Genomic DNA, 21,920 nt, shown 5'->3' with positions numbered 1-21,920 from the left:
CTCCCCAATATAGGGACAATGGATGTAGCATTTAAAATGTGCAGAATAATTCACTCAAAAATTTACATGTGTTTATACAGGGCAAAAATCCCATTGACTTCACTGGGGCCAGGATTTCTATCCATATTTCCTCTGTTACTGTGTAGTGAGTAGCTAAACCCAAATTCTTACCTTAGAGTTCACTCCTGCAAGATGCTGAACACACTGTCCCTAATCCAGAAAAATATTTAAGCACATATGCTTAACTTCAAGTATGGGAGCAGTCCTACTGACGTCAATGAGTCAGCAACACTGCTCATGTGCGTAAAGTGAACTGTCTACTTACAGTATATGCTTTTCCAAATTGTGGCCAGTGTGCTTAGCACTTTGCAGGATTGAGCCCAGCATGCTCATATGGTCTAGATAATACTTAGTCCTGCCATGAGTGCAGGGGACTGGACTAGATGCCCTCTCAAGGTCCCTTCCAATCCTATGATTTTATATACACAGCTATGGTATAAAAACATAGATAGATAGATAGATAGCTAGATAGATAGATAGATAGATAGATGCACATACAGGCAGCTTGCATTGACTGTGTCATAAACATACAGCTCGGGTAGCATAAAATCCCTCCTTTACTTGTAAAGGGTTAAGAAGCTCAAATAACCTGGTTGGCACCTGACCAAAAAGACCAATGAGGGGAGAAGATACTTTCAAATCTGTGGGGGAAGGTTTTTGTTTTCTCTCTTTGTTGTTCTCTCTGGGTCAGCGAGGAACCAGGGCAGGGAAAATACATCTCCTAAAGCCATACCTGAACTAAGCATCTAAGATTACAAATTGTAAGTAATAGGAAGGAAATGCATTAGATTATCTTTTATTTTAGCTTGTGAATTTTCCCTAGGCTAAGAGGGAAGTTTATTCCTGTTTTTTGTAACTTTAAAGTTTTGCCTAGAGGAGAATCCTCTGTGTTTTGAATCTGATTACCCTGTAAAATTACCTTCCATCCTGATTTTACAGAGGTGCTTCTGTTACTTTTTCTTTATAATAAAGTTCTGCTTTTAAGAACCTGATTGGTTTTTAGTGTCCTAAAAACCCAAGGGCTGGTCTGTGCCCACTTGTTAACCTATTTGGTTGGTATTATTATTCTCAAGCCTCCCCAGGAAAGGGGGTGAAGGAGCTGGGGGGGATTTTGGGGGAACAGGAACTTCAAGTGGTCCTTTTCCTGAATCTTTGTCTAACTCACTTGGTGGTGGCAGCGATACCGTTCCATGGACAAGGAAGAATTTGTGCCTTGGGGGAGTTTTTAACCTAAGCTGGTAGAGATAAGCTTAGGGGGTCTTTCATGCAGGTCCCCACATCTGTACCCTAGAGTTCAGAGTGGGGAGGGAACCCTGACAGACTGCAATGGGAATGACATACACATGTATGAAGGCAGAATTTAGGACACAGTAACAAATGTGAACTGTGAATCTAGAATTTTGTTTGTCTCCTAAAACTGCACTGCTGGTCATTTCTTTTGGATCAACTAAACGGCTTGTCTACATGGTGTGATTTCTAAAATACATGAATGAGTTTGATCTAAAGAGACCCAGATGGTGAGCTTTAAGATAGTGCTGTTTGAAACAGTACTAGGTTAAAATGCACTAAGGAATCTTTAGTATGCACCAGCAGATCCACATGGACCAATTAATGTGCAACTCGCTAGCGTGCTTTAGAAATCACCCCAGTAGAGCGCATCACCCACCATGTAGACAAGTCCTAAGCATAGTTACATAGTAATTCCAGGAGTAGAAATCTGTAAATACATAACACTGGTCTACAATTTTTGAGAAGTCGTCTGCTTCAGAGATAAAATGTGCTATTTATTATGTATTTTGATGTGCTGAATTCAAATATGACAATTAAAACAACTGATTGGCTACTGTTTCTAAGATATTTAAGTTTTTACATTTTATGTCTATGTATATTGTGTAGATAGTAGAGTTTTAATCATAAATTGTAAACCTAGGTCTTTTCATGTGTTTATGGTTGCTTTACATGAGAATATTTCACCTGTCCTGTTTATGTAACACTTTAAAAATCAGCAAAAGGGTTATATAAATAAAATTTATTATGAAACAAAAAGGAAAAAACTATTATGTACATAGTTTAGTCCTATTCAGTGTCTACTCGGTGCTTCTTGGCTTGTCTCTTGTATTCATTAAATGGAGCATCTCTTGTCAGTGTCCAGCATTAGTCTGCAAGCATTGATGGACTCCATTTGCCCTGATAGCGTTTCTCCATTGTTGCAATGTCCTGGTGAAATCACTCACCGTGCTCGTCACTCACTGCTCCGCAGTTCGGTGGAAAAAAATCTAGATGAGAGTGCAAAAAATGTATCTTTAGTGACATGTTGCAACCAAGGCTTTTGTATGTCTTGAGGAGGTTTTCCACCAACAACCTGTAGTTGTCTGCCTTGTTGTTTCCGAGAAAATTTATTGCCACTAACTGGAAGGCTTTCCATGCCATCTTTTCCTTGCCACGCAGTGCATGGTCAAATGCGTCATCTTGAAGAAGTTCACGAATCTGAGGACCAACAAAGACACCTTCCTTTATCTTAGCTTCACTTAACCTTGGAAATTTTCCATGGAGGTTCTTGAAAGCTGATTGTGTTTTGTCAATGGCCTTGACAAAGTTCTTCATCAGACCCAGCTTGATGTGTAAGGGTGGTAACAAAATCTTCCTTGATTCAACAAGTGGTGGATTCTGAACACTTTTCCTCCCAGGCTCCAATGACTGTCGGAGTGGCCAATCTTTCTTGATGTAGTGGGAACCTCTTGCACGACTATCCCATTCGCAGAGAAAACAGCAGTACTTTGTGTATCTAGTCTGCAGACCAAGCAAGAGAGCAACAAACTTCAAATCGCCACAAAGCTGCCACTGATGTTGGTCATAGTTTATGCACCTCAAAAGTTGTTTCATGTTGTCATAGGTTTCCTTCATATGGACTGCATGACCAACTGGAATTGATGGCAAAACATTGCCATTATGCAGTAAAACAGCTTTAAGACTCGTCTTCGATGAATCAATGAACAGTCTCCACTCATCTGGATCGTGAACAATGTTGAGGGCTGCCATCACACCATTGATGTTGTTGCAGGCTATAAGATCACCTTCCATGAAGAAGAATGGGACAAGATCCTTTTGATGGTCACGGAACATGGAAACCCTAACATCACCTGCCAGGAGATTCCACTGCTGTAGTCTGGAGCCCAACAGCTCTGCCTTACTCTTGGGTAGTTCCAAATCCCTGACAAGGTCATTCAGTTCACCTTGTGTTATGAGGTGTGGTTCAGAGGAGGAGGATGGGAGAAAATGTGGGTCCTGTGACATTGATGGTTCAGGACCAGAAGTTTCATCCTCTTCCTCTTCCTTGTCTGACTCAAGTGAGAATGATTTTGGTGCATCAGGAACTGGCAGTCCTTCTCCATGGGGTACTGGGCGTATAGCTGATGGAATGTTTGGATAATGCACAGTCCACTTTTTCTTCTTTGACACACCTTTCCCAACTGGAGGCACCATGCAGAAGTAACAGTTGCTGGTATGATCTGTTGGCTCTCTCCAAATCATTGGCACTGCAAAAGCCATAGATTTCCTTTTCCTGTTCAACCACTGGCGAAGATTTGTTGCACAAGTGTTGCAGCATATCTGTGGGGCCCACCTCTTGTCCTGATCTCCAGTTTTGCAGCCAAAATAAAGGTGATGGGCTTTCTTAACCATAGTGGTTATACTGCGCTTTTGTGATGCAAAAGTCACTTCACCACAAACATAGCAGAAGTTATCTGCACTGTTCACACAAGTACGAGGCATCTCTGCTCACTTTGGCTAACCAATGTGTCCCTTTGCAAAATCAAACACTGACAAATAAGAAAGCACGACACTGTATGATTTCTAGAGCTGATATAGGGCAATTTGTTCAGCAGAGTGATGTAAGCTTCGTTATGATTGCATCATCCATGACTTCTAGGAATAACATGATGCAATTCATATCATGTATGATGCAATACCAGCTTCAGATTGCATCATTCATTGTTTTGCCTAAAAAGCAAGTACTGTCCAAACCCAGTCATAGATTTATTCATAGATCCAGTCAAAGATGTATTTTAGTCATTTCTGGTTTAAATTGAGATCCCTTCCCTTTATAACTCACTTATCCTCCACCATTCCCAAGTCAAGGGTCGTATATACTGACCCAACAGCATATCTTGAAAACTAGAGCCAATCAACAATTTTAAACGTCATTTTCGTTCTCAGTGACCCAGAATTAGTAAAGTTTGACTACATTTATTTCAGAAGCATTTTGGCTGTAGAGCAGTGTAATTGCTGCAAACTATGAGGTATCATCTACCATACTAAGTTTCATTGTAATTAAAATAGTTACATTACATTGGTCCCCTGTAACTTAAAGTTTTGCTAACAGTTTACACAAGCATGTAATCCTTTGTTCCTAATTTTATATAAAAATGTACAATAAGGTACAGAAAATACATTTATAAAGCACAAGAAAACAATATATATATTTTTTTAAAGGCATCTGAAAAGTCTCCGGACATAAATTTTTCAAATCAACATGATCTGGCTTTTGTAATGCTGGCTGTGAGAAATGTGGATGTATTTGAAAATCTTGATATGTGAGCAAACCATAAAACAGTAGAACTTCTAAAATAACTGCTAAAGAATCATGCATAAGTACTAACAAATATAACCTACCAAGAAACATATTTTCAAAATTCATAATGAAATTTTGAAATACTGTACTGTAACAGCATAAATTAGAATATGGAAACAGTTGCTTAGGTGTGGTTTAATCTCTTTATGATGAAAAGGCTCAGGCTTGTGACACTGAGATCTATAAATAAATTATATCCAGAGCTATTATTTGGGGAATCTCTTTTGAGTCCTCTCTTGTAGCTCCTGCTGGTATCAGAAGCCGTGTCCAGGATTTACAAAGTCAGACTACAGCTGGCACATAGATCTGTTTTTCAGTTCTTTAAGCTACTGTTATATCTCATTTTTCTTCAGGTCTGAGTGATGCTGTTAGCAAACTTTCACAAGCTGAATGATGCAAAAACAGACATATTATTCTCTCACCAAAGATCTCTGTATTCATCTTACACTTTCCATTGCTGATAGTGCAGTTGTTTCATTTAACAATATTGTTTACTATTTTTATAGCACTTTATAAGTGAAAAGCATGGTGCAGCAATTAACTAATTAATCCTGACAATGTAGCAATAAGGTAGGTGAGTAAGTATTATTAGCTCCATTTTACAAACAGGGAAACTAAGAAAGGTAAAGTGAGTTGGAGAAGACCACAGAATCAGCAAAGCTAGGATAAGAATTTAGAACATTCTGATTCCCAACCAAGTGCACATTCCTATAGACCCTCCTACCTTACCATGAAAAGTGTTGTTTTTTTGTTGTTTTTTAAGTCAAATACTGTGCTAAGTTGTGCAGAAGTTAGAGCTCATAAAATAGTGTACAGTTATCTCAGCAATAGCTTGAGGTGGCAATAGAGACTGTCCTATGTGATATTCAACGTCAGCCTGTGCAACCTTAATTCTGCCCCCATGTCTGTAGGCAGTGTGATAGTCTTTAATTATGTAATCACTTTTATTTTTGCCACAGGACATCTGCCTCATTCAGTGGACACAATGGACATTGCTCACTTAATGAGCATATATTCTTTTTTTTTTTATATTCTTCATAGGCAACGTGTGGCTCCATGTCTTATTTACTGTGTGCTAATCTAACCCTGCTCTGAAGAAATTATTAATTTCCTCATGCGGTTTGCTAAAATGCTCATCACTATACTATCCAAGTGCTTCACAAACATTAATTTAGCTTCACAACAACCCTGTGAAATGAGCAGGTGGTATTTACAAATGGGGAACTGAAGCAGAGAGAGAGAAAGATCAAAACTTTCCACAAATTCTGGGTGCCTTATTTGAGATACCCAAGACCTAATTTTTCAGAGTTCTTAGCATTCTGTAGGACTTCATGTGTTTAAAGCACGGCTCCCATTGATTTCAGTTGCTGCTATGAGTGCTGAGCGCTTATGCTCAGAGCCCAGGGTCTCAAGTTGGGCATCCAGAAAATGAGTAATTCACAATTAATGATCACTGGTGAAAAGTCTGGCATGAGACTTATACAGCATCAATAGGAATCCTGTGGCAGAGGCAGGGATATAATCCAGTTCTTCAGGGCAGCATTCAACTGCCTTAACCATGAGACCCGCCTTTTCTTTCCTGCAATCCCTTGCCTCATTCACTACACACTTCCAACTTCTGTAATAACTACAGCCAACCATCCCCTTTGGTAGACAATCCTGACTCATCTGCAGATCAGGTCCGGCCTCTTCCCTTAATGTCCTCTCTGGGGATCCATCACGAACATGGGGTTCAAATAGACCTCTGCACTGAATGAGGAAGGGGCCCTGTGGAAAAAATAGTGTGTGATAATGTAAATTAAAGACTGTAGCATAATGCATACTCACAAAGGGGTTGAATTCAGATTGCACCGGCAACCCTAATACTGGCATTTTCTAATTTTTGAGTGCGTGACTTTGCAACCTCAAAGTGGTATTTTAATGTAGTTATTTTATTTTTTTAAAAGCAAACAAAAAAATTCCAACATGTAGCATCATATCAACACCCACATGGTTCATTAGCAAGGTTGGAACCATTAGACTCACCACTTAGGCCTTTACCAAATGAGCTAATGGAGTAACTGATAACAATACTATGTTGTCATCCTCTATGTGGACCAGTATTAGATGGACTTGAGACACACATTACCAGTGGGTTTCACAGATGTTTGCTGACAGCATAGGAATGGTGAGACTTGGGAATCTTGGATTACATTCCATGCTCTGGTGGGATGTGGGCTGTAGTAGGCACAGACTCTTCTGCCTATTCCCTCCATGTTTGACCCCTTCTGCTTCATCCCCTCCAATCTGTGTTGTACCAGTACTGTCTCTTTCCCATCCCATTTTCCTCATCTACCCAGTCCCAGTCTCCACTCCTCAGTGGAGTGGCTTCTGATCCCAGTCCCACTCTCCTTGCCCAGCCTGTCCTAGACTCCCCTTCAAAGTTCTCTGTCCTAATCTTAATCTCCCCTGTCCCCTCCCACTCCTAGTCTCTCCCCTTCCCACACCCAGTCTCTTTGCCCAACAAGTGCAAGTTTCTTTCCACCCCTCTCCAGTCCCAGACTCACCAGACTCCTTGTCCCAATCTACTCCTTTCTGTCCCCTGGTCCAGCTTCTACCCCCTCTGCATTTGAATCAAACAGCTTCTTCCTTCATGTTGCCTGGATGCCAGAAGGGGCATCATTGAGAGCACAAGAAAGATAGGCTCCCTGCTTTTGGTTCCACTGCTCAGCCTTTCCACATTGAGCAGCCAGCCCAGGGAACATCCAGCTTTGCCCTGGGCTGTCTATAGAGATGACACACGTGCATTCTGAAGCAAGTTCAGTGTACACAGAATCTTTGGAATTTTTTTCTGTTAAACTCTAGCAAGTCGCTCCTGAGCATGTGCAAATTGTGATTTTCCAATAGCTTATGGTTTAGACAAATTTGGGTGCCTTACAATTTAGCCAAATAGGGATAGCAAAAGGCACATTCCTGATACAAAGGCTACCCCCTGCAAAATTCTAAGCTCAGGCTCCCAAGCATGGCGTTGCAAGAGCTGTTACATGGAAAAGTTGCCAGATTTTTTTAGCATGGGCATAAACATTTTTCCCTACCCTATTTTTTTGGAAATGGCTGAATTTTTTTTAGCTGAAAATTTTCAGACAAATTCCGCCAGAGGCAGACACTTAGCATGTAAAATTTCAGTTCAAACAGATAAATAAGGGCTGCAAAATTATACTTTGAATTCTCATTTTAACAGGTGTTTCTACCTTAACATGCCATACTTTCTTTATATGCAAGAGTCTAAATAATAACAAAATAAAATCTGAAAAATTGAAATTTGTAGCATCTTTGAGTATGCTAGTTTGCATCTAAACTTTATAGTACATAACTTTGCATAGTATTTCTAGATTTTGTATTAGATATTAGTCTATATTAGTCACTTATTTAGATAAACTAAGAAGTAAGTATTTCTGGTCATTAGATGTCACTGAGTTTATTCTTTCTAAGTTACAATTAAAGTCTGATATCTTTTAATAAACTAGTAAAGATGAGTTAGGGTTTCCTTTTGCAGAAATACAAGCTGAATCATTCATTGACTTTTGTTATACTACAAAGATTCCTTTATCCAGAACACTGGCAACCACTGAAACACAGAACATAATCTGTCAGAGCATCAGAAGCTATGAGGTAAGGTGCCTCACACATACATTTCATCTCAATGGAAAAAAGAGAGTAGAAAAGTGGAAACTGGGTCTCTTAAAGATTAATTTTTTGGTAGGATTTTTTCTAAAAGTAAGAATTTATTAATGAAATATTACAGAAAAATCTTTAAAAATAGATACTGTATGTTACAGGTTGTCCTTTATGAAAACATAAGGCTTTTTTCATCATAGTTTGTTCATGTTATAAGAAAAAGGCTAGTAAATACTTTTTCAGGCCAGTCTAACTTTATCAAAATTATTTTATTCAGCAGTGACATAAGTATATGCAGGAGAACAAATGTTAATTATGTTTTTCATAAAGTGATCTTGATAAAATAAATTATCAATTTTATATTGAATAGAAATATATTTCTCATAAATCTGAATACTAGCAACAGCAGCTATTTAAGTATGTCTAAAATGTATTCCAGCTAATTTATCTGATATTTTCAAATTTAAAATATAATTTTGTATTGTACTCTGTGCAATGGAGGGCTCTACAGTGGTGCTTTATATTGCCATAAATATATATGTATAAAAATAACACATTTTCTAACATTTAGAAATAATTAAAAAATAGAGTTTTCGCAATGATAGTTTAACACAAGCTTTACAGTGTTTAGTTGTTATGAACATATTGCAGCATTGAATATTATTTAAAACTGAATTTTAATCTGAGTTGCTAAGTATGTTCACAGAAAGATACCACTTATTCATCATTTGTGAAACTTAGGGATTTCATTTGATATTGCAATAAAAGAGGTAGATTTCAGGTAGCGTCAGCATTCTACAAATGCAAACACCTTTTTTAATATTAAGTTGTTTTCTTTTTAGTCTAGAACAAACTGTAGAAATGCATTTCTTTTGTTGTTGTTTTTTGTGATACTACAGACAGAAAATGAGCATTCTTGTAAATATACTATATGTGAATTAATAGATTGAACCTTCCAAACCTTCACTGGAAAACAAAAGTTTATGTTAGTATGTGAACAGACTGGAAGAGTGTAGCATCTGTGTCTTGATTAATAACTACCAGGCATATTGTGTTCAGACAGATGGCTGGCACAGAATGCTGAAATCAGAGATCCAATAGCAACTGATATAATGACTAGTTACTTTTGAACAGATACAATTTTATAAAGAAATAGCACCATAAACAGAGAACTTACATCTATGAATGTATCTTCAAAAGCAGGAATCTTACAAGATAGCACTGCTTATAAAAATATAATTAAATTGTGAATTTATGATAAAGTAGATGGAGGGTGATATCCTGCCGCTACTGAAGTCAATGGGAGTTTTATCATTGGTTTCAGTGAAGCCAGGATTTCATCTTGAGTGTTTATTAACTTAATATCTGTTGCTCTGTTGTGAAACATGCTCAACAAAGCTTTGAACCTATGTTTAAAAAGAAATTGGTCTTGTTGTAGATCCCTTTCTACTCATGGTACACCTTGAATACTGCATGCAGATGTGGTCGCCCCCATCTCAAAAAAGATATATTGGAATTGGAAAAGGTTCAGAAAAGGGCAACAAAAATTATTAGTGGTATAGAACAGCTTCTGTATAAGGAGAGATTAATAAGACTGGGACTTTTCAGCTTGGAAAAGAGGTGACTAAGGGGGAATATGATAGAGGTCTATAAAATCATGAGTGGTATAGATAAAGTAAATAAGGAAGTGTTATTTATTTCTTCTCAGAATACAAGAACAAGGGGCCATCAAATGAAATGAATAAGTAGCAGGTTTAAAACAAACACAAGAAAGTATTTTTTCTTGCAACGCACTGTCAACCTCTGGAACTCCTTGCCAGAGGGTGTTGTGAAGGCCAATACTATAACAGGGTTCAAAAGGGAGCTAGATAGATTCATGGAAGATAGGTCCATCAATGGCTGTTGGCCAGGATAGGCAGGAATAGTGTCCTTAGCCTCTGTTTTCCAGAAGCTGGGATTGGGTGACAGGGCATGGATCACTTGATGATAACCTATCTTTCATTCCCTGTGGGGCACCTGCCATTGGCCACTGTCAGAGGACAGGGTACTGGGCTTGATGGACCTTTGGTCTGACCCAGTATGGCCGTTCTTATGTTCTTAACTGCTTTATAAAGTCAATGAATGAAATGCCTGATCCAAAGGAAAGACTCCTGTTGATGACAATAGGCTTTGGATCAGGTTGTAAATGATGATGTAGGAGGTATATTAGCTATTGTGTGTTCAGCACCAGCTCACACAAAGTTTTGGACTTAGACCATATTTTATCGAGAGACAGTGTTGGCTCAGGCACCAGGGTTCTCTTTTAGCAAATTTCCAACTCTATACAGTAACATGCACCTGGAAAGACAGCACTAGACAAAGACTTTAATGTTTCATCAGAAAGATAACAGCATCCTCCCAGAACTGTACTGTCAGCAACAGGTATGAACCACATTGCTTAAACAGATTTATTTGATTTCTGGACCAGAGGTGAAAAAGATACCAACAATACTGACTTTTTAATAGCCTCATTCAACAAATCATACATGGGGGCTTCCATACTACATGGAATACTGGTTCTGGAGTTTAGGAGAGGATGTTCTATTCCCAGGACCTTGTGCAGAATTCCAACATACTTTGCAGAGTCAGGCCATGACATATTAAGTTACATGGAAGCTCGTTTACATCCACTTATGTTTTGTTAAAATGTGGGTAACAGTTTTGCAGTTGTCTAGTTTCTGATCCTGAAACAACAAAATATAATGTTGGGGAGTCCCTTATGTATTTCAGGCACACCCAACAGACTCACAGGAACACATGGAGACTGGAGTCTTCAGTTACAGGTAGCGTTTATTGTAGCAGAAGCTCAGCTACACCCTGCAGAAGCATAGCTCTACCACACTCATTTCCCTCCCGCATATTCCGAGGAGCGAGCTCAGTGGTTCTCGTTTCCCCCCTTTATTGTAATTATCTGCCGTCCCCCTCCCTAGGTCCTGGTCTTGGTTTTGGCCCAATAATTGCCCTCTAATCACCCTGCTAAATCCCTTGCCATGACCTTTGTCACTTTACAAGGAGCTGTTTTTGAGCACTTGGCTATTTTTTTCCACTGAACACCTGTAGGCTTGTGCTTTAGGTCTCCCCTCCCCCCACCCATGTTCATCTCTGCCGGCACTTTACCAGGTAGACTTGATGAAGCCTAGAGATAACACCCCACATAAAAATATTGATTTCTATATCTAAAATATACACGTTTGCACCAACAGTTATTTTATGTATTGCTTTATGCCAGTACTGTACTTTCTGATAAGTGTAGTCTGTCATAGCTTTTTTCAGGAGGTCTGCATTAACTTTATGAAGTGTACATTATTTTATGTTATTTAACTGCTGTACAAAAGATTTGCTGGCTAAAAGGAGAGAAATATATTGAGTTTTCCTTTGTGGTAGGTCATATTAAATTCTGAATTTAATATAGACTTTTTAATTTATGAAAGTTTTATATAGGCAATTCAAGCAGAAAAGTGGTTTTAATTCTGTTTTGTCTCATGGTCATAACTTGTAATCAGGAATATGGTTTTCAGAGTATGTTTGAAAAAATGTTTTTCAAGCACTTTAAATCCTTAGAAGGTGATATAGACACAAAACACAACACTGTTTAATAAAATCACTATGAATTTATCTTTAAGTCCTAATTTGTGAACAACTATACAATATCACTTTTAAAAAGAGAAATAAATATAAATTTTGTATTATTGGTCACTGAACTATACTGCTTTGTATTATTACAATACATATGTATTGTTGCAAGTTGTGAAATTCTTATGGCTTTTCAAAATGCAGATACGATACTGAAAAATGAATCAGTCATACAAAATTCTAGAAACAAACAAGTAAGTAAGTAATCTTCTTTCCAGTATTAATACTTATGTTATAATCAAGTAACCAAAAATGAGAGTAAAGCAAGAACTAGCTAATAGTCTGTGAGGAAGATAAAGATTTTTCACTCAGTGATAGATGCATTATTGTACATCTATGTGTGTTTCTGCATCTTTCTGAAGCATCAAATATTGGTCATTGCTGGAGGCAGGATACTGCACTGGATAGTCAAATGATTTGATCTCATATGACAAAATCTTTTTATTTCAGCCTTCTGTACAATTGAAAACAGACAACTATCGTGCCATTAATCAACATATGACTTTGGGATTAATGTAGAACTATATTTTTCTAGACTCAGATTCAGTTGGTTTCATCATCTTTTTATCATTTTGCATTTCTCACTCTTCAGGGTGAGATGACAGCAGCATTTTTCTGGTCCATAGAGTAGCTATTCTCTGTGGCAATTCTTTAGAACATGGTGCACTCTGTAAGGCACAGATTTTCTTTTGGCTTTTATCAGATCCTTCTGTGCTTTTATACAATGGTTCTAAAAAAAAGTGCGTTAGAGACAGCAAATGGAGGCTGAGGTGGGGAACACAGACAATGGACAGAATTCAAAGGGAAAATGTATTGCTTGTGCATCCTGGGCAGTATGGTCTCTCACTCCCATGGTGGCTTGTCCATAGCCTCATGAACTTCTACTAATGCCAATCCACTGGCATCACTGCCAACCATTACTAGAGGGCATAGATGGCTACGTAATCATCAGATCCATATACACCTCTACCCCGATATAACACGACCCAATATAACATGAATTCAGATATAACACGGTAAAGCAGTGCTCGGGGGGGGGGGGGGCTATGCACTCCAGTGGATCAAAGCAAGTTCGATATAACGTGGTTTCACCTATAACACGGTAAGATTTTTTGGCTCCTGAGGACAGCGTTATATCGAGATAGAGGTGTAATAGAAAGATGACTCACCTTTTTCACGGTCTTGAATTTTGCAAACTGCTTGTTCACAATATCCATCAACCACCTGATTGTTGGACCAGAACAGCATCTTGCCACCTACCTTTATCCTGTAAAACTACCCTTCTATTATAAGGTGGGAACTCTTCAGGGTAGCGTCTGTCTTTTTGTTATGTATATTTCCAGTGCCTAGCACAATGGATCTGGGGCCTCAAGACCTTACTGCAATACATACAATATATAAAATAAGTAAAACTCCTCTTCCTATTATTTTAATCTGAAGGCTGCTGTCATAACTCTGAGCAACAGCTGTGTTTATAGTATATCCTGAAGCTCATGCCAGAGGTGCCACAGAACACCTGCTCACCCTCACTGGGCCAGATGATATGCAACGTGGGATATCCAACCAGGATATGCAACCAGCCATATGTCAGGTCCTTCTTAATTTCCTGAATAATGGGAATGCAATGGTGGGCACACTTAACACCAACAGTCTCTGTGACCAAACTGCTGCAAAAGGCCTCGTGTGCAGCCACTGCCCTACATAAAGTTCCTGAAGGTTCTTAATCTTACAACCTTATCCTTTCCTTAAGCCTTGGCCATTATTTACAGTGGCGTCCTCATTTTGTACAGGAGCAAACAAGCTTCACTTCCCATGGAATCTAGTTCTACCTAGAGGAATCATAGCACTGCATGGAACCTCTTTTTTGTCCCTCACCGCAGGAATTCTTAGCTCTGTTGGCAGTCTGTAATGCCCCCATTAGACACTGACAAACTTGCCTTTTGTTCTTCTCTCCTAAAAGGAAACAGGGTGTAATGCAAGATCCATTCCTTTTCTTGCCAGCTTTTTCCTGTGATACCAAATGAAGAAATTTGTCAAAGGTGTCAAAGACAGAGGAAGAACAGGAATATTCAACAGGGAAGACTTTGGCCACACAAATTCCCAGTACGTCATGTCTCAAGCCACTGTATACCAATTGAGGGCAGAGAATCAGTTTCAGCAGGATTCAGTTACCTCTCTAGAGTCAAGTTCTGCCTTTGTCTTTAAGAATCCTAGGTCATTCAGGCATAGCACAGTAAATCATTCTCTCTCTCTCCTAATTGGTCCATAGTTTGAACTCTGTGGAACATCTGTAATCTATAGAGTATCTGAATCTGTGCCTTTTTCCAATTGCATACTATTAGATCCTCCTCACATCTAGCCATGGATATAATTTCTTAAGGGGGGGAGGGAGAGAGGGAAGGAAACCAGAAATTTTGGTAAAATTCTTGCCAGAGATATTTCAAGAGGGCTAGCCATGTTTGTTTCACAGATGCATCTGAGGGGTGGTAGGGCCCTTTTTCTTTTGAGAGAGAGAGAGAGAGAGAGAAGTGGAAGGGAGACAATGACCACAGGACAATCTGTAGCAGAGAAATGTGCAAAGAGAAACAAGACTTTGAACTTTCCTATGCTGCAAAAATTCTCCCTTCCTCTGTTTGGGAATATTGTAAAGGTAATACTTAACTTTATGTGGAGCTGAGAAAAAAACCTTGCCCTATTATACAGCTAACAGCAGTGGATTTGGAAATGACTTGTTTGATATCAGATGATAGGAGAAAAGGAATGTGTACAGTGGGGTACATGATGATGGAAATGAAATTTGTGAGCTCACCCCAAAGAATCTGAATGCCTGGATGAAAATGAAAATGAGTGGCCAGACAATATACTTATTGCATCTCTCCATAGAGATACACAAAGACTCCATTGGGGAAATTGAGGAAGAAGAGGTTTTGCGTGAAGTTCTTAGTATAATACCAAGAGCATGCTAAGACACCAAGGCAAAGGCCCTGTTCTAAGGAGTTTACAATCTAAACAGTTACTTTGGTTTTGCCTTTTAGACAGGTAACATCAGTGCCCAGACTACGGCCAGATGAACAATCTGCTTCTTTTCCAAATGAAAGACAGAATTCAAGATGCATCAGTATACTTCATTACCTTTTTTCTTGAAGAAAGAGGAAAACATAAGACACCTGCATGATTTTGACCTCAACTTTCTGGTGCAGGCACCTTGCTCAGAGTCTAACATTTTGAAGTCCCTTATAGGATTAGATGCTCTTCAAAAAAGAAAAGTACAGATTCAGCAAAGTAAGTTACATTTAAAGTTATTACTTTTACAGTAAAGTTATGTATTTCTGTAGACTACAGAAACAGGATAAAGTCAAGTGGCTAAGCCTCAGAATTAGCCTTTTGTTTTCAAATTCATTTTTGGTCTTCTTCTGGTTTGCTTGCTGCCTTCTTCATGTTCAGTATACTTTAGTCAGACCACCATCCTTCTGTCTTTTTGTGTGTATCTGTGAATGAAAGAGGAGCAATGACAGAAAACACAAAAAAGAAACAAGGGAGAATTATGTCCCACTTCATCTTTTTTCGTGTTTAGTCAATGTGGTCAATCTTTGGGTGAAATCCTGGCCCCACTGAAGTCAAGAGTAAATTCCCATTGACTTCAGTGGGGTCAGGACTTCAACCCTTTATTTTCCCTTGCATTACCAATTCTAATTGGTCAGTTTAGCCACAACAAAGGACATAAGAAGCTAACAATGGCTTTACTGGGTCAGACCAATGATCCATCTAGCCCGGGATCCTGTCTTCTGACAGTGGCCAATGCCAGGTGCCCCAGAGGGAATGAACAGAACAGGCCATCATCAAATGATCCATCCCCTGTCATCCACTCTCAGCTTCTGGCAGTCAGAGGTTAGGGACACATGGAACATGGGGTTGCATTGCTGATCATCTTGGCTAATAGCCATTGATGGACTTATCCTCCATGAGCTTATCTAATTCTTTTTTGACCCCAGTTATATTTTTGGCCCTCACAACATCCCGTCAACGAGTACCACAGGTTGTTTGTTGTATGAAGAAATACTTCCTTTTGCTTGTTTTCAACCTGCTGCCTATTCATTGCATTGGGTGACCCCTGGTTCTTGTGTTATGAGAAAAAGTAAATAACACCTCCGGATTCACTTCCTCAAAATCATTCATGATTTTACAGTAGAACCTCAGAGTTGTGAACACCTCGGGAATGTAGGTTGTTCGTAACTCTGAAATGTTCGTAACTTTGAAAAAAACGTTGTGGTTGTTCTTTCAAAAGTTTACAACTGAACATTGACTTAATATGACTAATACAGCTTTGAAACTTTACTATACAGAAGAAAAAATGCTCCTTTTAACCATCTTAGTGTAAATGAAACAAGTACAGAAACTGTTTCCTTACCTTGTCAATTTTTAAACTTTCCTTTTATTTTTTAGTAGTTTACATTTAAAAACAATACTGGATTGTATTTCCTTTGGGGGGGGGGGGAGGGTGTCTCTGCTGCTGCCTGATTGTGTACTTTTGGTTCCAAATGAGGTGTGTGGTGGGTCAGTTCGTAACTCTGAGGTTCTACTGTATAAACCTCTATCATCTCTCCCCTTAGTCATCTCTTTTCCAAGCTGACAATCGCTCCTCATTTGGAAGCTGTTCCATACGCCTAATCATTTTTGTTTCCCTTCTCTATACTAGGGTTGCCATGTGTCCGGTTTTCGACTGGAATGCCCAGTCGAAAAGGGACCCTGGCGGCTCCAGTCAGCAGGCTCCCTACCTGGCTCTGTGCTGCTCCTGTGCATTGTGTTAAAAGTATTTCTGTTTATCATTTTGAACTTGTCTTTCAATTTCCTTCACTCTCTGCTTATTTTGGTTTATTATGAGAAAAAGGCAAGGAGTAGCATTACTTACCTTTCTTACCACTCATTATTTTGTATACGTATACTATCTCTATTATTCTTCTGCTCTGTAAATTAAGCAGTTCCAGCCTTTTCAGTCTCTCTTCATACGGACCTCTTTTCATAGTGCTCAAAATATCAAGACTGTTTATAAATTGATGCTGGGAAACAGTAAGGAACCTAGAAACAAATTTTATACTAAATAATTTCACAAGGCATGAAAGAATAAAAATAAAAAGTGCTTTGAAAAGGGACAATTCAAATTAGGGAAGATATTTAAGGAGATAATTTGTTCAGACTCAGGCCTGGTCTACACTATGAGTTTAATTCTAATTTAGCAGCGTTAAATTGAATTAACCCTGCACCCATCCACACAACGAAGCCATTTCTTTCTAAATAAAGGGCTCTTAAAATCGATTTCTGTACTCCTCCCCGACGAGTGGAGTAGAGCCAAAATCGATATTGCCATTTCGAATTAGGGTTAGTGTGGCTGCAATTCGATGGTATTGACCTCCAGAAGCTATCCCACAGTGCACCATTGTGACCGCTCTGGACAGCAATCTGAACTCAGATACACTGGCCAGGTAGACAGGAAAAGCCCCACGAACATTTGAATTTTATTTCCTGTTTGCCCAGCGTGGAGAGCACAGGTGACCACAGAGAGCTCATCAGCACAGGTAACCACACAGGCCGATAATGGAAAAAGAGCACCAGCATGGACCGTACAGGAGGTACTGGATCCGATCGCTATATGGGGAGAGGATTCAGTGCTAGCAGAACTTTGTTCGAAAAGACAAAATGCCAAAACTTTTGAAAAAATCTCCAAGGGCATGATGGAGAGATGCCACAATAGGGACTCAGATCAGTGCCGCATGAAAGTCAAGGAGCTCAGACAAGCCTATCAAAAAAAAAAGGAGGCTAACGGTCGCTCCGGGTCAGAGCCGCGGACATGCCACTTCTACGCCGAGCTGCATGCAATTCTAGGGGGGGCCGCCACCACTACCCCACCTCTGACCGTGGATTCCAAGGCAGGGGTAATCTCATCAGTCACACCTGAGGATTCTGCGGACAGGGAAGAGGAGGAGGACGACGAGCTTGCGGAGAGCAAACAGCATTCCGTTCTCCCCACAGCCAGGATCTTTTTCTCAGCCTGACTGAAGTACCCTCCCAAGTCAGTATCCAAGACCATGACCCCATGGAAAGGACCTCAGGTGAGTTTACCTTTTAAAATATAAAACTTGTTTTAAAAGCAAGCGTTTTTTAATGATTACTTTGCCCTGAGGACTTGAGATGCATTCGTGGCCAGTACAGCTACTGGAAAAGTCTGTTAACGTGTCTGGGGATGGAGCGGAAATCCTCCAGGGACATCTCCATGAAGCTCTCCTGGAGGTACTCCAAAAGCCTTTCCACAAGGTTTCTGGGCAGTGCAGCCTTATTCCGTCCTCCATGGTAGGACACTTGACCATGCCATGCTAGTAGCAAGTAATCTGATATCATTGCATGACAAAGCCTGGCAGCGTATGGTCCCGGTGTTGGCTGGCATTCAAGCAACATCCGTTCTTTATCTCACTGTGTAATCCTCAGGAGAGTGATATCGCTCATGGTAACCTGGTTGAGATATGGGAATTTAATTAAGGGGACAGAGGTGGCCGTTCCTACTGGGCTATTTGCCTGTGGCTGAAAAGAAATCCTTCCCTGCAGTTAGCCAAGTGCGGGGGGAAGGGGGAGGGGAATTGGCCCTGAGCTTTTCGCATTTGGCTAGCAGGGATCTTCCCTGATACCAGCCACGCGGTGGGGGGAGGGATAAAGCGATCATCCAGAGAATTGGATGGGGGGGTGGGGGGGAGTTAGTTTGTTTTCTGCTGCTGAAGGTTAACAGGAAAACCGCAGCACTCAACGGGTTTGCTTGGTATGTGGGAAAGGAGGGCGCAGAAGCCGAAAGACAATGGCTTACCATGGCCGCATGCAAGCCAAATTCTGTTGCCTGGACCTGTGTCTGTGATCTCTAGCAGCAAAGCCACAGGCACTCAATATTAAGAGGCAAAATGCGACCTTGCACAGAAATCACATGTGCTATGTAATGTGAATAGTGTTGTTCACCGTGAAAGAGTATAAGCATTGTTCTGTAAAATGTATCTTTTAAAAAAATTCTCTCCTTTTTCCCCCTCCCTTCAGCAGCTGCAAATTTTTCAAGCCTCCCTCCTCCGTCCCGAAGGCTCTCTCAGATAAGGCGTCGGAAAAAGAGGACGCAAGACAAGATGTTCGCGGAAATCATGGAATCCACCCGCAGTGAAAGAGCTCATCTGAATGAGTGGAAGGACACTGTTTCAAAGTATAGGAAAGATGCCAGTGAACGTGAGGACATGAGGGACCAACGTGAGGACAGGAGGGACCAATGTGAGGACAGGAGGGATGCTCGAGATGAGAGGTGGCGGCAGGAAGATCAGAGGAGGCAGGATGCAATGCTGGGGCTGCTGCATGAGCAAACAGACATGCTCTGGCGTCTGGTGGAGCTTCAGGAATGGCAGCAGAATCACAGACAGGCGCTACAGCCCCTGTATAACCCCCCTTCCCCTCACCATGTTCCATAGCCTCCTCACCCAGACGTGTAAGAACGCGGGGGGGGGGGGGGGAGGGGAAGACTCCGTGCACCCTCCCATTCCACCCCAGTGGACAGCCCAAGCAAAAGGCTGTCATTTTTTTAACCTTTTTTTAGTGGCCTTTTCCTTCCTGCCAATCCTCCTCCCAAACCCCACCCGGGTTCTCTCCCTCTTTTTATAATCAATTAATAAAGAATAAATGATTTTTAAATGATAGTGACTTTATTTCCTTTGAAAGCAAGCTGTGATCGAAGGGGGAGGGTGGGTTCCTTACAGAGAATGAGTCAATAAAGGGAGCGGGTTTTCATCAAGGAGAAACAAACAGAAATTTCACACTGTAGCCTGGCCAGTCATGAAACTGGTTTTCAAAACTTCTCTGATGCGTAGCGCTTCCTGGTGTGCTCTTCTAATCGCCCTGGTGTCTGGCTGCGCATAATCAGCAGCCAGGTGATTTGCCTCAGCCTCCCACCCCGCCATAAAGGTCTCCCCCTAACTTTCACAGAGATTGTGGAGCACACAGCAAGCAGCAATAACAATGGGGATATTGGTTTGGCTGAGGTCTGACCGAGTCAGTAACGATCGCCAGCGACCTTTTAAACATCCAAATGCACATTCTACCACCATTCTGCACTTGCTCAGCCTGTAGTTGAACAGCTCCTGACTCCTGTCCAGGCTGCCTCTGTATGGCTTCATGAGTCATGGCATTAAGGGGTAGGCTGGGTCCCCAAGGATAACTATTGGCATTTCAACATCCCCAACGGTTATTTTCTGGTCCGGAATGTAAGTCCCCTGCTGCAGCCGTTTAAACAGAGTAGTGTTCCTGAAGATGCGAGCATAATGAACCCTTCCTGACCAGCCCACGTTGATGTTGGAGAAACGTCCCTTGTGATCCACCAGTGCTTGCAGGACCGTTGAAAAGTACCCCTTGGGGTGTATGTACTGGGTACCCTGGTGCTCCGGTGCCAAGATAGGGATATGGGTTCCATCTATTGCCCCACCACAGTTAGGGAATCCCATGGCAGCAGCGCCATCCACTATGGCCTGCACATTTCCCAGAGTCACTACCTTTCGTAGCAGCAGCTCAGTGATTGCTTTGGCTACTTGCATCACAGCAGCCCCCACAGTAGATTTGCCCACTCCAAATTGATTCCCGACTGACCAGTAGCTATCTGGCATTGCAAGCTTCCACAGGGCTATCGCCACTCGCTTCTCAACTGTGAGGGCTGCTCTCATCTTGGTATTCTGGCGCTTCAGGGCATGGGACAGCAAGTCACAAAGTTCCATGAAAGTGCCCTTACGTATGCGAAAGTTTCGCAGCCACTGGGAATCGTCCCACACCTGCAACACTATGCGGTCCCACCAGTCTGTGCTTGTTTCCCGGGCCCAGAATCGGCGTTCCCCGGATAGACCTGCCCCATTAACAACATGATCTCCAAAGCACCGGGGCCCGCAGTTTGAGAGAATTCTGTGTCCATGTCCTCATCACTCTTGTCGCTGCGCTGCCGTCACCGCCTCCTCCTTGCCTCGTTTTTCTGGTCCTGGTTCAGCATAAACTGCACGAGAATGCGCGAGGTGTTTACAATGTTCATGACTGCTGTCTTGATCTGAGCGGGCTCCATGCTTGCCGTGGTATGGTCTGCAGTGTTCACCCAGGAAAAAAGGCGTGAAACGGTTGTCTGCTGTTGCTTTCATCAAGGGAGGGGTGAGGCTGTACCCAGAACCACCTGCCCCATCAGGCACTGGGATCTCAACCCAGAATTCCAATGGGCGGGGGAGACTGCGGGAACTATGGGATAGCTACCCACAGTGCAACACTCCGGAAATCGATGCTAGCCCCGGTATACGGACGCACACCGCCGAATTAATGTGCTTAGTGTGGCCGCATACATTCGACTTTATACACTCTGTTTCCAAAATTCGAATTCTGTAAATTCGGATTAATCCCGTAGTGTAGACATACCCTCAGTGTGGTTTAATTTTTAATTTTATTTCAGCCCTTAGGTTATACTGACCTCTAGAGGCACAAGAGTTGGGATAAAAATCAAACAATCCAGATAAAAGTGTGCAGACTAAGAGAAAGCCTGCCAAAATTCTGAATTTTAAAGTATAGAACTTGTTCCCCACACCAGCACACTCAAACCTTGGTTTGCTCCAATGGGACAGACACCAGCACTATTTTGAAATTATTGCATACAAATGAGCACATAGTGCATGCAAATGACCACTAATTATTTCTGTGGAATTGGGTTAGTTTGTATATTTATTTGCATATCAACACACAGCATGTTCTTTGAGCTCATTTTCCCCCCATATCCTACCCCACGTACACTTTGAAATATACTTTGGGCCAAATCCTCTTTATGGTATTCTTGTAAATAGTCCAAATAGGAATATATTCACATAGT

General features: G+C 41.0%; 1 protein-coding gene across 4 annotated transcripts in view; it reads left to right on the top strand.

Annotated features, from left to right (window-relative positions):
• MAP3K19 (mitogen-activated protein kinase kinase kinase 19) overlaps positions 1–21,920 on the top strand; it is a 47,683-nt gene that overhangs the window by 8,079 nt on the left and 17,684 nt on the right. The window contains exons 1-2 of one of the 4 annotated variants that reach the window (XM_065560523.1): positions 13,965–14,122; positions 15,055–15,301. The exons of 2 other annotated variants lie outside the window; for them this stretch is intronic. The gene's annotated coding sequence lies outside the window, so the exon portion shown is untranslated. Of the gene's footprint in view, positions 1–13,964; positions 14,123–15,054; positions 15,302–21,920 lie in introns of those variants that run through there. One more of the 4 variants, XM_065560522.1, reaches the window with a different exon arrangement.

This window comes from Chrysemys picta, chromosome 11 (genome assembly GCF_011386835.1).
Source record: "Chrysemys picta bellii isolate R12L10 chromosome 11, ASM1138683v2, whole genome shotgun sequence".
Taxonomy (NCBI): domain Eukaryota; kingdom Metazoa; phylum Chordata; order Testudines; family Emydidae; genus Chrysemys; species Chrysemys picta.
Note: the sequence above shows the minus strand (reverse complement) of the source record. Positions and strands in the feature narration are given on the sequence as shown.